General features: G+C 33.6%; 1 protein-coding gene across 2 annotated transcripts in view; it reads right to left on the bottom strand.

Annotated features, from left to right (window-relative positions):
- Positions 1-9,930: 9,930 nt before the first annotated feature.
- LOC130668593 (homeotic protein ultrabithorax) overlaps positions 9,931-18,738 on the bottom strand; it is a 639,564-nt gene continuing 630,756 nt past the window's right edge. For both annotated transcript variants that reach the window (XM_057470954.1, XM_057470955.1), the window contains one exon: positions 9,931-13,123. The gene's annotated coding sequence lies outside the window, so the exon portion shown is untranslated. The remainder of the gene's footprint in view (positions 13,124-18,738) is intronic.

Below are 18,738 nucleotides of genomic sequence, written 5' to 3'. Positions count from 1 at the left end.
ACTTAATTCATAATTAAGTTCTCCCGGACCAACGGACACTTTGCGGCTAATATAATCTCTAATAATTTTAATATCTTGCACCGAGTCGGAAGAACAGAACGGGTCGTGTAAGAATGGGTGTACATATAGGATGGTATACGTATATATATACAGTTGAGACAAGGAAGACGAGAGAACTGTGGGAGTGGATTGGAGTGAACGTTTCCTGGATCACTGCCCGGTGTGCTCGCCGCGTGACTTCTGGAGAATGAGACAAGAAATTGTAAGAGAGAATGAGGACTGGAGACGGAATAGATGGTACAGTGGAAGGGGAAAATAGAAGAAAGGCCAATTAGAGAGAGGTAAAATTTATTTGTGGGCGACGGGTGTGCGGATTGTAAAGGGTAGTTACCCGGTTATCTCTTTCTGTCTTTCCTATCCACTTCTTTCTCTCTTTTATTTTTACTTTTGTCTCATGTTATTCATTTTTACATCATACACCAGATTGTCCAATTCAGCATACCATAGTTGCTTAATTCAATTTTTACTGTCAAAGAAATAAAGAACATATGATTCAGTTTTATAAAAGGCTGATTAATTGGTACTTTCAAAATAATCATGATTACACCCTATCAAAAAATCCATTACGGGAATCCAGCCTAGATTTCTATGTGGATTCCTTCATGGCGTTTTTGGATAAATTCCCATATGGTTTCCTATAGCAGCATACCCTCATATGCTAGTATCAATAGACAGTAGACATAGAAATCCAGATACCCCGGATTCTATAGAAGTTATTGATACACGGTAAGATTGGAACCCGACTGGGTACTATTCTGCACCCGACTCAGGTCGTTGATGGAAGAAAATTCTCGGTTGTGGTGCAGCACCACACTGATTACTGTCCGGAACCTGACTGATTCGTGTGTGCATATCACTCAGGAGAACCCAGTCTTGGCCCAAGCCTGGGTAATCATTGTAACGGCCAGGACTGAGTACCCAATCTTGAGCCAAGCATGGGCCAATATAGATGTGCCAAAGCTAGGTTCTTCAGTGCTGGGCCTGAAGAGGCAGCTCCTGCATGGGCTTCTATGCATATATTTCCGTCATAATGGAGGGCGGGGGTTATCATTTGGGACGCAATAGGGATGGGGGATTGTAGAAAATCTGGCATCGCGTGACGAAGGGGGAGGCGGGTCTAAAAAGGTAAAATTTTGCGTGACGCATTTTATGATCGGCCCCTTTGGTGGCTTCAAATCAAAATCAAACTTCGCTTCTCATAATATTGTCTTTTTTTGTTTTTATTATTCAGACCAAAATTAGACTTTTTCTGTCTATTATTTTTTTTAGCCTATTTTTGATCGTCTTTAGAGAAAATTTAAGCTGGACCTAAAGATATCCTCGAAACTAAGGATTTTTAAGGATAACTAAAAGTACTAGAAGACCTCCGACTCGAGTAACAAAAAGTGCCTCATTTATAGTCAGGGTAAAAATAGATGAAAATGAATGAATAATTAATGACAGTGATAATAACTCAGTATAATTATTTTTATTAATTACGCAGAGTAACCAAACAATCTCTCACATTACCGGTGAAAGTGGATAGAGAGCGAGAGAGAGAGAATTAGGGGGAGAGATTCATCTAGACTGCATCCACCCTTGCATGGTTCGTTTCCGTGTTGTTACATAATACACGTTGTGGCGTGGTTACGCGGATGAGGAATGAGCTGCTGTGTTGCTTAATAACCTTCCTCTTGCCCTGCCTCAGTTTTCTCTGTTACTGTTAGCAGAGGAACCCTTACCATCTATATGTACATAGCATTTGTATGTGAGTGTATATATATATAAATGCGTGGCTTGGTTTGTGCAGATATACGACAATGAAGAAGGGCAAACAGAAAGTGTCAACGGACTTGCTCACACGCAAAGCTGTGCCTTGTGAAGGAGCTCGTAGAAATGCCAACAAGCAACCACGTGCGCAACACCCTTTCAAGAAGAAGTAATTATATGATAGCAGAGCACGCTATCATCTTTTCAGTAATTTCAACCTGTTAGTTGAAGAAAACTGGGTCGTTTTTTAAGATAAATAATAGGGCTGGGTGGGGCAAGAAGGCCTCCAAAGATTTGATCAAAAAAATTTTTCTATTTTTCTTCCAATTACCAGAAATTCGATATATTTGAGCATTTTTAGGCCTACGCGTGATACCTGGGGCATAATGGGGCAGCCGAAACTTATGATAAAAAGATTATTTTATATTATTATCGTCAAATCCCACACGGAAAAAAATAGATAGTAATTGCAACATGATGCAGTCTTGGTAAATAAACATGATGAAATCATGTTGCATCCACATGATTTGTCATGTTCCGGCTACATGGCAATCATGTTGCGGTAGCATGAGAAAAATCATGTGGTAGCAACATGATTTTCATGTAGCCTTAATAGCATAAAATTAAGCTGCAACAACTAAATATTTATGCTTCAGAAAAATTATTTATTGTCAAGCAACTAGATTTTTTCGGATTTATAATATTGCAGATGAAAATTAAATTATCAAATTAAATCATTTGTAAATGATATTTTTGCTTAAGGGGTTAGGGGTAGTCAGGATTTAAAAAAAATCGATTTTTTGCTTGATTGTTGCTTGATAACAAATAATTTTTCTAAAGCATAAATATTTAGTTGTTGCAGCTTAATTTTATGCTATTAAGGCTACATGAAAATCATGTTGCTGCCACACGATTTTTCTCATGCTACCGCAACATGACAAATCATGTTGCTGCCACATGATTTTCTTATGTAACCGCAACATGATTATCATGTAGCCGAAACATGACAAATCATGTGAATGCAACAGATTTCATCATGTTTATTTACGAGGACTGCATCATGTTGCACTTACTATATATTTTTTTCCGTGCATACAAAAATAAAGAATCGGCCCATTACTAGGTCGTGAATGGCTGCCAATTTTGAAGCATCGGCTAAATATCGGATGATAACGGTATGCCAAGCATGACAGTCGCAAGCATTGGCCAATCGTGGCAATTAATCATCGGGCAAATCTAGGTATCAAGCATCAGCCAAAGCTTAATTTATCTCAATTATTTAATAACAACTATACTAAATAAAAATGATGAATTCGCGTTTCTACGCGTCGATATGAACCTCTGACATGGTGAATAAAATTGAAATGTAATACTTGTTCTTTAATCAAATTTGAAATAATCATTTATATATTGTTGAGAAGATAATAAGTTGAGAAAATAAATAACGGACACAGAATCAGCTAATATACAGCAAGAAGCGCTTGCACAAAGAGCACTCGATCAAACCGTTGGCCAACGAACGGCTGTTAATTGTGCGCCATTTTTCTAAGCAAAAAGACGGCCGCCAATGATTCACCATGCACGGGCCAGTATAGTTAGCCATTTATTGGCCAATCATTGCAAACCAGGCATCGGCCGATCTATGGGAAAATTTCGAAGCTGGGTGACTTTGTATGGGATTATAAAAAATTTAATAAACTTCTTCATTTTTCGGCTGATTCTCTATACCTGGGGAAAATTTAACCACTGAAAATATTTGACAATAAATATTTTTTTTTTAATTGATAAATTATTCAATTCGATTAATTTTTACAGTATTCACAAACATACTCATCGGAATAACATTCATCTACATCTGCACAGGAAACAAGAGACCATTTGTTACAATTTTTATATTGGATTCATGATTCCTTAGCTTCTGAATAAAGTCCATTGTGATGAAGACAGTTACAATCATCAGATTCAACTTTTGAACAATTTTTTATGTGTTTTAGACTTTATTTTATTTTTTTAAAATCCAGGTATTTTCTCCTCTATTTTGGCGGCAATTTCAAATTCAAATTCAATTGTATTGCAATAGTAGTGAAAAAATCATTCCAATCAATTTTAACGTTGAAACAAAGTTACAAAACAAAAAAAAAAACTTTTATTATTGATTGGAGGTGGGCCGTTATGCCCCAGAAAAAAATTTTTTTAAAGTTTCGGCAAAATGTCCATAAATTTGTTTGAGATATCAAAAGTAAACTGATTTGATGGTTGAATCCACAAAAAGTAATAACTGGCTTAGGGGGACCGTCTTGCCCCACCCTCCCCTATTATATTAAGCTCGCTTTTAAAAATTATCATTCGTTACTTTTTTCCAGCGACTTATTATTAGCTGACATTTTTGGGTATTTTAAAATAAATCGAGTGTAAAAAAAGTAAAGTAGCAACGATAATTTTTTATGATCAGATACAGAACTTTCTGATGGTGTTAAGGGTGAAAAAATGTTAGAGAGAGATGACAAGGATTCTTGCTCTCTTCAAGCTAGCTATAGACGTTATTTTTTCTTTGGAAAAAAATCTCTGCCAAAAGCATCTCCCGAGGCGGACCTCAGCGTCTCTTAAATCGTTCCACTTTACGACAGTATGAATACAGAAATGTATTCTGATATGCGTATTTATCTCACCCCAGAAAGATGGAAGATTGCCATTTATTGCCTTGGAATATGTAAAATCGTGGACGAGGTGTTTCTATAGAAATCCACAACTACTTTAGTGATTCATGTTGCATCATTTCCGCCACTAGCTTCGATAAGAGCCAAGAGTTTTTCTTTGCAAAAAGGTTGAGTTAAATATGAATAAAAATAGTCTTGTTAATTACAACAGCAAACGAAAAAAAAAAAAATGGTGGAAAATCTAACAGCGCACACCTCAATCACTCATGATAATTATTATTATTTTTTCGTTATTTGGTTTTCTTTGCAGTTTAATTTTTATTATTAAAAATTTTTTTTAAATATCCCGCCTTTTATTCTTAGATGTCACTTTTCATTTTTCATCCTACTGTCACACTAGTGCTGCTGCAAGTAGTTAGCGGAGGAAAAAAAAGAAAAAACACAAATAATAAAAATAAAAAATGACAGCTAAAATCGAAAATAGAACGATCCAACTTATTAGTCAATTTTCGGCCCGTTTATTGAGAATAATAAAATTTTCGGGTGTTTTCGGCCAACTTTCAATGTCATTCGAAAAATTCTATGGCTTTAGAGAGATTTCGGTCACATTTAGGCCTTTTTCAACAAAATTCTATGCATGGTAAGAAAGATTTTGCGGATATCACTATGCCAGTATGGGCTCGAACGCCATACTGTATGGTATCGAAGATTTTTATAGGTTATAAAATTGTATGCATAGATGATTCAACCATTGCGGGAATAGTAACATTGGCAATAGTTGTCGCGGACGCTGCAATGTTAGTATGGCCGTCAGGCCCATACTGCGTTGCCGTATCCACATTGCTTTTGGCCGATAAACCTAGTCTAACGACATCTATAAAGTTTTGGTGGTAATACGATAGTATACATTGATTGACACGCCAGACATTATGGCGGGAAAAACTAGCAGCATTGTGCCCTCGGCATTGTAGTATAGGTCTCAGGGCCATGCTGTTTCGACGTGCCTGCTATGCATACGTGTGAGCAATACAATAGCTCCAGTACTAAACAGTATAGTAAATAACGCCATACTTATTCTGGGACTCGTTGCAATACTGTCTTGGAATATTTCACATACTATTTTAGTAACTGTCTTGAGACCATACCAGCATGGTGTTGAATGCCATGCGATTCTTACCGTATACCGGGTCTAAATTATTCCTTAATAAGTTATCTTTGTACTAGTATACAATTTAGCCTATTTTAGTGTAATCAAAAACGTGTAGGGACGATTTAACGTGTGTGAATTTTAGTCTAAAAAAAAAAACTGATTGTAAGGCGCAGTGCGTCGCGCTTGAGATGTGCAAAAACGTTGCATCGTACCCAAAGTTAAGAAATAGAAATTATACATTGAAAGTTATATATTTAAAAACTAACTGTAAAATAGACAAGAGATTTAATTTGAAGTTTTAAAATTGGCTCATATTTTTAACCTCCACTAGCACTTGCCTAAAACTAACAATACATTTACAAAATGTATGTACGTATTCTTTGAGACTTACTGAGATTCAATTACCGCAACGTCTGTGAAGCACGCTATTCCCATCCCCTATCTCCTGAGCTCCGTAAAAGTGACTCTCCTCCATCAGACTTGTCTGTTACTGCCGGCACACCACCTCGGCTTATTCTATTCTCTCATGTATTTTCTTAGCTCATCGTTCTCTTTCTCTCACTCGCTCAATCTCTCTTACTTCTCAAGCATGAACAGGTGCTTCTATGTCTGTCGTAAATTGCGCTCATGTAATCCAAAGTAAAGCGGTCGTTTTATCTGCGCCAGGATGAGATGGATGTGTACTGTGTCTTGTGGATAATGGGTTGCGTAGTTCTACGCAGTAACAGCCATAACTTTTCGCGTGTTTAAAGTTTCAAATAAAACTATGTATATTATTCATTTAGGGGAGAGTGGGGCAAGACGACCCCCTCCAAAAATTTGATCAAAAGTACTTTTTTCTGATTTTTTTCTAATTACCATAAATTCGATATGTTTGCGAATTTTTAGCCGTACGCATGATATCTGGGGCAAAATGGACCAGTCGGAAATTCGAAAAAATTAATTTTTTATATTTTTACCGTCAAATTATAAAAAAATTAATATACTTATTGAATTTTCGGCTGGTTCATTATGCCTGGGGTGAATTTGGCCACTAAACATATTTGAAAATAATATTTTTGTTTCAATCGATAAATTTTTCAATTCGATTAATTTTTACAGTATTCATCAATATACTCAATGGAACAATATTCATCTACACTTACACAGGAATCATGAGACCATTTCTTACAATTTTTACATCGAATCCATGATTCCTAAGCTTCCGAATAAAGTTCATCGCAATGAAGACAGTTACAATCATCAGTTTAAACTTTTGAACAATTTTTTTGTGTCTTAGATTTTATTTTATTTTCGCTAAATCCGGGTGTTTTCTCCTTTATTTTGGCGGCAATTTTAAATTCAAATTCAATTGTATTGCAATAGTTGTGAAAAAATCATTACAATCTATTTTTTCTTAGTAAGAGTAGGGGAACGATTGATTACTCCTTAAAAATTTTTTTTTGAGTGATATAAAAGTAAATATAGTTGTCAAGAGAAAGAAATACATTCTTAACGTTGAAAACAATTTTACAAATCCAAAAAAAAAAGAGTTTCTTTAATCATTTATTGAAGAGGGACCGTTATGCCCTAGAATTTTTTTTTTTTAATTTTAAGCAAAAGTGAATTGATTTGATGGTTGAAAGCTTCAAAAAGTAATAACCGGCTAAGGGGGGCCTTCTTGCCACCCTTTCTCTGTATATTATTAATTTATAAACTTGTCAAAAACTTATGGTTTCAGACAAAAATCTATTTACATTTTAAAAGCTACTGCCTTAGGACGTTGGATCGAGTTCAAAAGTCACCCAAGTTTTTAAAAAACATTAATAAACTAGCAATTGTATTTTTAGGACAAATCTCGTTTTATCCTCGAATAAAGTATGATGAACGACGTACTTTTTTTTTATCTACGAGAAAACTATTTTTCTTTTATTTTCCCTCACTAAAATTTTCTCCGTCCTATGAATCCGATGTTTGGTTCAGCACGATCATAGGTACATAATTCATCGAGCGTGTACCATTGTTGGGGACTTCATTAATACAAATGGCGTCTGCTGAATTTTACTCGACCACTAGTATATCCTCACCAACCCCCATATTCGTGCGCGAAATACCGTCGGTCTCTGGACCACTGGCTGCTTGTGTGTTTGTATGACGTTCATACTTAGTGTTATATATACGTACACTCACTATATTACACTTTAGACACACAAGATCATCTTATTCTCGTATTTCATTTTTTTTTTTTTTTTTTTTTGTCCTGTTTTCGTTGACCAAAGATACGCTGGACATATTTTTCTAGTGGTTGTCGACTTTCATGAGGGTATTTTTCCGCAATAACATATTAATATCACGCAGAAGACTTGTCGGTTAAAGTGACAACCTAGACCCTGGATCAACGAATGCGAAAATAATCGTTATGTGACTTTAGCGAAAATCGTGGCTGCCAGTGGGTGTAAAGACTGACCGTTTTCACCAATATGATTTTATCAGCCGTGAAGAAAACACTGCACGTTTCTTATGTGAATTGCTTGGGAATTGATGTCGTCGTAGGATTTAATGCCGAAATATTTATAAAAGTATGAAAGAAAAAGTTGAAATTTTACCAATATCCCAACATTAAAATTTGAAATATTTCTTTAAATACATTTGTATGACTAAAAAATTTAACTGTTGTTGTGTATGAAAGTAACAGATAAAAATTTAGCATCATGTTTTTCCTTATATTTGGAAAAATTCAATAAAATTACTTGTACATGACAATAATATGATATTTATTGTGACGTAATTTTATTTTTATTTTCAAAAATAATTGTCATTGAGATTCGATGAAATTCAGTAGTTTTTACGATTGGTTACAGAGAAACTCAAGCATGGCCTCGAATGATTCTGAGTTGGAGCTGAATTAGAGAATTTTTAAAAATACAGAAAAAAAAAAACTTCTTGACGCAAAATATTTTTAATTATGATAAATTTTTTGAATTATGAATTGAAAACAAAAATTTTCTGAGAGCGAGAAATCTTTTTTTTTAGTATTGGTAGTAATTTTTCTTAAAAGTTACATACATACCTTCAAAATTTTTCTTTTTCATATTGTGAAAATTTATTTGAAAAAAATAAGTCTTACGATAATTCAATTTCATTGCAAAAGTATAGCTAGTAGTGACCGCCCGTCGGATTGGAAGGCCCGTACCTGACTAATGTAAATGACGCACTTACCCTAACCTTTAAACGATATTCTCTCGAAACTATGTTTTTAGACATGGGCATGACAATTACTTCAAGATTTTAGAGCATTTTTTTTCGACTATTTTTAGATTTATTTTCATTCATTTCATTTTGAGTCTAGTTTTGGTCACCTCCAGACTTAAACTTTTTCTGTCTGTTTTTTGATAAAATTACTTTTTTATAAAATTACCCTGTAACAAAATTTTTTGACCGGTATTGTGTAAAAGACTCGGTGTCAAAATTTTGGTGTGAAAAGTTTTTTGAAATGTAAAAATTACGATAAATTTTCGAAAATATGAATTGAAAATTAAAAAATTATTTTGATAGAACTAAAAAAAATTTAGTTAAGGGAGACCAGGGCACGACGGCCCCCTTAAGCCGGTAATCATTTTTTATGGCTTTTAATCTATAGGTCAACCTAATTTCAACCTTTTTTAAGCAAATCCATCAAGGTTTTACCAAAACTCAAAAAAAAAATTTTGGGCACGACGGCCCCCTTGCAAAAAAAGCTTAAAAAAATTTATTTTTTTTTTTTATTGAAGAAAAAGATTTTAACCACAAATATACTATTTCCGTACCTTTATAATCCCATGGACTTCAAATTTATCAGAAAAAAAATTTATTTAGCTGATGTAACCAGTTTTACTAAAATTTTTATTTTTTGATTTCAACCACAATATAATCTGTTGACCTATAAGAGCTTTAATCAATAAATTTTTCAAATTCATTTTAGTTTAGAAAAAAAAAAAATTTTCCTGTTGCAAATTTCTGTTTGGTGGTCATTTCGCCCCAGATATAGCAGATCAGCTCAAAATATCTTAAAACATCAGAGGTATCATGATTTGACCGAAAATGGAAAAAAAAAATTTTTACAAAATTTTTGAGGGGGGCCGCTGTGCCCTGGTCTCCCCTACATCTATAAATGCAATTATGATAAATGAAGCTTCTAAATAATCTACTGTAATAATTAAAAGTGAATGCAAACTTAACTAATAGTAACATAAGGATTCAGGATTAATGATAAGCAGGTATTGTATTAAGGATAGGGTTCTGTCGTTGGCCATAGCCACGAGCAATGATGCAATCGAGACAAATCGTTTTCAAATTGAATTCATGTTTATTTTGTTTTCATTTTTTAGCAATTATATAATCAGCGTAACAGTACAGTGACACTCAAAACCGCAACCGTCTTAATTAAAATTACCCTCTTTCAGTACATGTGTCACAAAAGGCAAATTCAGCCCTGATCACTTTAAAAATACATTTATCATCAGAATCGAGTTTTCTTTTGTGAATATTTATTTATTATTTAAATATATTACAATAAAAAAAAAATAAAATAAAATAATAATAACGAATTTTGTACGTAACATTCACACAAAAACACAATTACTATAAACGTCAAACCATCAACTCCAATTATAAGTGAGTCTAATTACCTAATTACGTATATAGTACCACTGGAGTGATTAGAGAGCTCGTTCCGAAGTTTTATAAATTAAATAATTATTCAAATTACAGTCCTCTTATAAATACTGTATTTTTTTATCTACTTTTACAGTTCAATGTTTATCCTTTATCAGCCTTCCACCATTTTTTCAATGACTTTACTTAGCGGCTACTCGTATACAATCATTACCTATAGATTAAATTTACTATATGAGTATCGCCACGACTTTTTTTTCGGGCTGGATTTTTTTTTATTGGTTTTTGATAGACGCAGAATGACTCTGCTAGTGTTGCAAGGACACAATCGATTAATCAAATAATCGATTTTTTAGTTTCAACAATTAATTTTTTTAATCGATTATATATGCTTTGATTTATCGATGGTAAATCAATTTTTTTAAAATTAATTATTAAAATTATAACAATCGATTGTTAGCAATTCGATTGTGCGACGCTAAACTTGAAGTCATTGAACAATCGATTTTCTTAAAATCGAAGAAGCAAAAAAAACAATTATTAAAAAAATAAAAATTTCAAAACTGATATTTTAAAAACATAAAATCTATTATTTCACAATCGATTAATCAACTAATCGATTTTTCAATTTCAACAATCGATTTCTTAGTTGATTACATATCTTCGATTTATCGATAGGAAATCAATTTTAAAAAAAATTAATTATTAGAATTATAATAATCGATTGTTAGCAATTCGATTGTGCGACTCTAAACTCGAAGTCTTTGAACAATCGATTGTCTTAAAATCGTAGACACAAAAAAAAATTATTAGGAAAATAAAAATTCCAAAACTGATATTTTAAAAACATAAAATCGATTATTTCACAATCGATTGTTTATCATGCGATTTTGCAACTTTGAAGTTAGTTTTAACAAACAATCGATTTTTAAAATTGAAATAATCGATCATTCGAAAAATCGATTATTTGCAAATGATTGATGGACTCTGTCAATACTTTCAGTTCGATTGTAATCGATTGTCAACGACCGATTATTTCATTCGATTGTTGCAACACTAACGCAGAGGTATTAATTAGGTACGTACATGTAGCTATGTCGTTTTTTTTATAAATCGTTTTATTTTCATTCCAGATCGTACTTTACTACTAAAAAAATCCAATTTTTTCCCAATATATATTTATTGTTATCATTTTTTAATATTTTTACAGAAGGGTAGAAAAAAGTGAGGCAGAATGGGCTTACATTTAAACCCTTTTTTCTCGAGGCCCATTTTGCCCCACTCCCCTCTACAAGATTCGACACTGAGCGAATATCTCATTATTTAATTTTTACACTGCAAAAACTTGGAGCGAATTCGGATTTTATTTCAATTAAAATTTACTCCACCCTAAGCGGAGTTTAAAAAATCATTCCGTTTATGGAGTGAATAAAATTTTTTTTTTTACGCGTGATCTGGACTTTTTTCAAATCCGGATTTTTTCCAAACCGGAGTGGATATAATCCGCGTTCACTCCGAAAATTTTTTATAGTGTACCCTAATAACAAAACGTTTTTAAAATTTATATATATGTTCAATTTTTTAGTTTAATAATTATGTCAATTTTTTTTATACGAAAAAATTTTATTTTCACCATAAATTACACTAATACTTAATCAAACAAAATAGTTTGAATTTATTATAATCAGAAACAATGACAAAAACTCCCTGTCCACGTTTGTCGTAGATAATAAAAAAGTATAACAAAAGAATAACAAAACTAGTACTCATATATTTTTACTAACGGACGCGCTGGGCACTTAAACATATATTTTTTTTTTTTGCTTTTTAGCAAATAAATAATTACAAAAAATAATATTAATAGTAATAATAGTAATAATAATAATAATAATAATAATAATAATAATAATAATAATAATAATAATAATAATAATAATAATAATAATAATAATAATAATAATAGTGAAAATAATAATGATAATTATAATAATGATGATAATCGCCGATATTAATAATAATTAATAGTTATAATAATATTGATAATAATAATCATGATAATAATAATAATAATAATAATAATAATAATAATAATAATAATAATATTGACAACATAATAATTAATAAAACATAAAAAATCTTGATAACTTTGTACACTGTCTTGTTCGAAAATTTACATATTATTAAATGTTAACTAGGATTATATCCTAGGAATAAAATTCACGTATATTCAATTAATATTTTCTAAATTATTTTAATAAATTCTAAAGTACGTACGAAATACCATTATAATAGCCTGTTGGTTTTTTTTTTATTTTCAATTTTTATACATATTTCGTGATGTATGAGCCCACGGCTCTCATTAAAATTAATATATATGTCTATCGATGTATTAATAGACAACTTTTTTTACTCCCATTCGATAACATCATTTTTTATTTTAATTATTTTAAAAACTTATATCACTCTGTCCGCTCGAATTTAGTTGCACGATCCCGGTACAGGTAAAATTCACTCACTTTTATTCACGACTAAAAAATTAATACTACGGATGCCGATGCACTATTAAGAAACAAAACAAATAATTAACAACCTAAAGCTATAGGACTATTATAGTTCCAAAAACCTACTGGCGATTCTAATTGGCATACAAATGTACCGTACTCGGGCATGGCTGATTTGGTCTGTGGGGTATTTTTTTAGCTGTTCAGGAGGTGAGGTTGCGTCATAAGTTCACTACGGGAGGCTCCGGGGGTTCGTCACTCACCGGATGCAGCATCCATTCGCCGCAACCGATAAACTGACTTCCGACGGATTGGGACAGCACATCGACACCTATTTGGCATTATAAAAACGGTTGGAGCAGCCTGCCACTCACCTGTAACAAAAAATAAAATTACTACGATCAGTATTTTTTATATTCAATATTTTTATCTAAATAAAGTACAGCCGAACTCTATTAACTCGGACAGTTAGTCTACAGAGGAGCGGAAATTTCTTGGAATTTCTGAGTTAACGAACGCTCCTTCTCCCTTAAAAAGTAAACTATACGCATGCGCTCTTACATCTACGTCATTCGTAGTGGGGGTCAAGATTTAGGAGAAGTTCCGAGTTAATGGAGTTCGACTGTGTGACACAGAACGTCTTCGACTTAAAATATTTTTTCATACATTTAGTAAATCCATTACTTCATAATTATAATAATTATTAGCCTATAGTAATTAATACTCGCTGTGAAAAAGAAGTTAAAGTTGTAGAATCACAGCTCTATCTATATTCAATGTTTTGAAATATTAAGATTCATAAGGCTCATAATTAAAACCGTGAAAATTTTTAGTTCAACGGCAGAAGAAGTAAATTCTGTTGATTTTGTCAAAAATTACAATGTGGATCCAGAGTTGGACAGAGGGGCCATGCCTGACCCAACATTGGGAAACTATAGCTTATAAGCTTGAGCTTACCTATATTGGCCCATGCTCTCTAAAAAGGAATCAGTGAAATTCACTTCAAATTAGTGAACATTCACTGGGAACCAGCTATAAGTATACCACTGGTTGAATTAGTGGTATACTTATAGCTGTAAAAATAGTGACTATCCACTGATTCGCGAGAATTTCACTAATTTTTTTTTAGAGAGTGCTTGGACCGTAACTGGGTACTCAATCCTGACCATTGCTATGATTAGTCAACTTTGGGCCAGAACTGGCTAACCCAGAATTGAACATACCTATGGTTACCCATCCTTGGGCCAAGACTGGCGAATCCATCTTTGGTCATTCAACAGTGTGCCAAAATTGGATCAAAGCTGGGTAGCCTAACCCTGGTCATCCTTATGATTAGCCAACTTTGGGCCAGAACTGGTTAACCCAGATTCGGCCATACCTATGGTTACCCATCCTTGGACCAAGACTGGCAGATCCAGCTTTGGTCATTCAACCGTATGCTAAAATTGGCCCATGGCTGGGTAACCTAACCCTGGTCATTCCTATGATTAGCCAACTTTGGGCCAGAACTGGCTAACCCAGCTTCGGCCACTCTTACGGTTTGCCACCCTCGGGTCAAGACTGGTTAACCCAAGTTCAGCTCTACCTATGGTCACCCATCCTTGGACCAGAACTGGCTAACCCAAGTTTTTTATTAATTATTGAAATATTTTAGATCCTACAATGATATATGTCTGGAATATCTTGAGACAGCAAACGGATTACGACTAAATATCATACAGGAATGTGGAAACGCCATTAGTCATTGTAAGAGAGAAAGGCGAAAAAGTTGTTTGTCTCACGTCTTTTGGTTCCAGGACACAGAGATGAAGTATGGAAAAATAGGAGAACAAAGAAAAAGGGAATGGTATAGAGCAAGGATTACTAAGACTTTTGGCAAACCCGGCTGATTTTACTAGCCACCAACTCGCGCCAACCACTCGATCTGGGTGATTCTTTTTTCTTTGTCTATTTAACATTTTTTTTATTTCTCTGTCTCGTTTCTCGTGTCGCGGCATTCTTTTCTTCCCTATACGTTATGCTCAGTTCCATTATTTTTCTTCTCTATTTTCATCCCACGACCCAGAAAATGTCAAAAAATATATGTTGAACATGGGCTCAAAGACAAATAAAGTAGAAATAAATGTCAAGAAAATAATAAACAACTTATAAAGCCATACAAAAATTTTTTGATTTATATATATTTTATTTGCGGTGAAATAAATATACAGCGCAATTGGAATTTATTCAAATAAAATTTCTAGATAGTGATATTTTTTATAAAAGTATTTTATCAAACATATATATCACATTATCCTTGAGACAAATCATAAAAGCTTGCAAGTTTCGCGTCTCTTAATACGACTCTCCGTATTTAAGCCAAATGTAACTTCTTTCAGGATATTGCTAACGGTATATTTGCACAAGCTGTCTACACATTTCATTTATTTTAGCTTGTAGTTATTAAGAGAGTTTGCTTTCCAGCCTAGAATTACTTTTCAACGTCTCTTACTCTACGGTATGTTTTCGTGGGTTGTATTTATGTTGTACACACACACAGTCAATTTATTCTTCCATCGCATTTTCTATCTCTGGCATCCTGTACTTTGGTAAGAGTCTCGGTCCTTGCACATTTATCAGGATTTCGAGGGAGCTAGACTTTTTAAGCCACAATAAATTCCAATGGAAAGACACGCGCGCCTGCACATTCGAAATCTAATGACACTTTAAATTTGTAATACTAAGAAGACATTTTGACTTTAATAAAATAGCCATTAAAAGAAAATGATTTAAAAAATTACTAACACGCTATCAGGTTTTAACTTTTTACTATTTAGTAGAAACTACTTTTTCGGCGCCTTGAATATGATAAAAAAAAAATAATAAACTGATTAAAAACTTTTACATCAGATATGAATTTGAACAGAAATTTGCTATTATTGGGAGTTTCCCATGCAGGAGCTGCTAGAGTTGAACGACAGGGCCCTACTTGGCCCAGCACTGGGGAACCTAGCTTTGGCACATCTATATTGGCCCATGCTTGGCTCAAGATTGGGTACTCAGTCTTGGCCGTTACAATGATTACCCGGGCTTGGGTCAAGACTGGGTAACCTAGCCTTGGCCATTCAATGGCAACCCAGGCTTGGGTCAAGACTAGATTCCTCTGCCTTGGGCCAAGATAGAATTACCCAAGTTTGGCTATATCTATGGTTTAATAAGTAGATCATATAAATGTATCAGTTCAACATTAGTAGGTTCGTCTAGTAGCTACCGTTCGGACCCAGCAATCAGAAGGACGGCAGTTCGCGCCCGGAGCCCAGCAAAATTTTCACCGAGTTTTTTCACATCATTTACCTCCCTTAGATAGTTTAAACGTTAATGATAATCAACTCTACGAGGTTAATAATAATAAAAATTTTTTTTAATTAAATTTATTCATTTCCTCGATGCATAGGTTAGGTCTGGCAACAACGTCCGGGCCAGGACTGGCAACCAAGCATGGGTCAGGTCTGGCAACCAGGTCTGGCCCAATGTTATCATCCCAGAGTCCTACCAAGGCTGGATACAAGCTTGGGCCAAAGTTCTACATACTTGGGCCAAGCCCTGGACCTGTAGTTCTTTCCTCTCTGGGTGTATCTTAAATATTAATTTACACAACTAAATAATAAAATTTAAATATTCAATAGTTTATAGAAGTAGTTCTCGAGAAAATTAATATATTTTATATTTTTATCAATACCAATGAGAAATTTCATTTTTCTATAAAAACAAATTTTTTTCTTAGCACAATAATTTTTTTCTAATTTTTAATTGTAATAAATTCGAGAGCGTATCAACTAAATTGTCGAAATATTTGCTTGCCTAAGTAATTGATGCTTCTAGAAATTTATTACTAAAGTATCGCAATAGTTTTCTTAAAATACCAACTATCAATTTAATTTTCAAAAAATCACTTATTTTGAGTATTTACGGAAACGAAAAAAATAATGACTTGATAGATATGACTTTTAAGAAATAATTAAATCCATCTAATAAAAATAAAAGAATATGATATTAATAAATAAATAAAAAGCAAATGTGTTAAATGCGCGTTCGTAGAGTCGAGGTTTTGGAACTATTCCCTAGTCGTGTCGCTAGTCGTATACAGAGAAATGGCAGCAGAGAAAAGGATGGTTAGTCCATGGGGGTCTGTGGGACACACTGTAAGCGTAGCAGCCACCAACTACCTATACTCAGCCAGTATTCTCCTCTTCTCGTCTAGTTCCATCCCACCGATGTGGCCAGTTTACGAGCAACCTGTGGTAACGAGAGCGATAGATAATAACCGTTCCGTGCTCAACCCCTTCTCTTATTCACATAAATGTATATTTATACTACCCCTTTGTCTCTTGCTCTCTTTTATTTTTTAGTTTCTACCCTTCATGTTAGGCTTAATCGAAACAACTATGAAAAGGGACATCAAAATATCGCTTTAACTTTTACTGTATATTGTTCAACCATTTATTTCTTACTTTGTACCTCAATGTAACATTTTTAAGATCGCTTGGATTTTTCACTCAAGTTTATTAAAAACATGATCCCCCATAGCCACCGTAGCTACGCGCTCTTATTTTCTGTAGCTAAGAAACTGTTTTTTAGTCAAGAATTTTTTCGTTTTTATTTAAGAAATGAATTTTTCGGAGCAAGATAATTTTTTTTTAATAAAGAAATTTTCAATTTCGTTTCAAAAATAAATTTTTTGAAACAAGAGAATTTACTGTCTTGAACCAAAAAAAATTTTTTTGAATCAAGTGTTTTATTTGTCTTGAATCAAGAAAAAAATTCCGAAGACAATATTTTTCTTGACTCAAGATAACTATTTTTTCTGTGTATCCAAAAAAGCATTTCTTGGCTCAAGAAATTTTTTCTCCCCTGAAAAGGTTTTTTCTTAGTTCAAGAAATTTTTTTTCCCCTCAAGAAGTTTTTTCTTGGCTCTAGAAAATTTTTTCGTGCCCCGAGAAATTTTCAATTTCGTTTCAAAAATAAATTTTTTTGAAACAAGAGAATTTACTGTCTCGAACCAAAAAGAAGTTTTTGAATCAAGTGCTTTATTTGTTTAATCAAGAAAAAAATTCCGAAGACAATATTTTTCTTGACTAAAGAAAATTTTCATTTTCAATTCATAATACAAAAAATTTTTTTAGGGCGAGTAAAAAATTTTTGGGCCGAGAAATCTTTTTTTTGTGTGTAGAAAAATACTTAAATCCATCATTTTATCATGAAAATATACGTTTTTTTTTCTCAGTTTATCATGATAAAGCTTAAGTTTTATTTTCTTGATGGTGTAAAATGTATAATTGTATCGTCGACATTGTCAAAAATATGTAACGTTAATCTCCATGCAGATAAAAGATACAAGAAATAGAATATAAAAGAACCAGAAAGTCTGCGGAGATAAGTAAAACCACGACGAGAAAGAGAGAGAAAGCCTGATGGCGACACCCAGAGAATCGGATTGAGATCGGGTCTAACTTTTTATCAGTGTTTGGGTGCATCAGCGCGAATCGCGCGAAACCCCTGCAGAGTAACAGCGTGCCATCGCGACAGGGAATACTACTACCATTGCAAAACGTAACATGAGTGTTTCAATACTACATACATGGTTATATAGTATTATGGATACACACAAACGTACGTGGAAATAGTGTACTATGCAAACCAATGCACACTTACGCCGTCACGGACAACAACACCACGATGATCCTGTGGCGTGTTGTGCTATGAGCAGCCGCTGCAACCAGAACCCATAAATCTGCCAGGATATAGATGGCTCTAGTGTCACGTGAGCTGCAAGCTACCCCATGCAGGGTGCCATGAAACGCCCCTGCTCTTTCCCCGCCCGATTTAGAGTTGAGGTATACAATGCACCCCACCCACTTACTGTCTTTCTCTATCTATCTTTTTTTCTATGGTCCTTTTTGTGCATCAAAATAACCGAATTTTTCATTTGTTGTTTTATGCTTTAGCACGC

This window comes from Microplitis mediator, chromosome 5 (genome assembly GCF_029852145.1).
Source record: "Microplitis mediator isolate UGA2020A chromosome 5, iyMicMedi2.1, whole genome shotgun sequence".
Classification (NCBI taxonomy): domain Eukaryota; kingdom Metazoa; phylum Arthropoda; class Insecta; order Hymenoptera; family Braconidae; genus Microplitis; species Microplitis mediator.
Note: the sequence above shows the minus strand (reverse complement) of the source record. Positions and strands in the feature narration are given on the sequence as shown.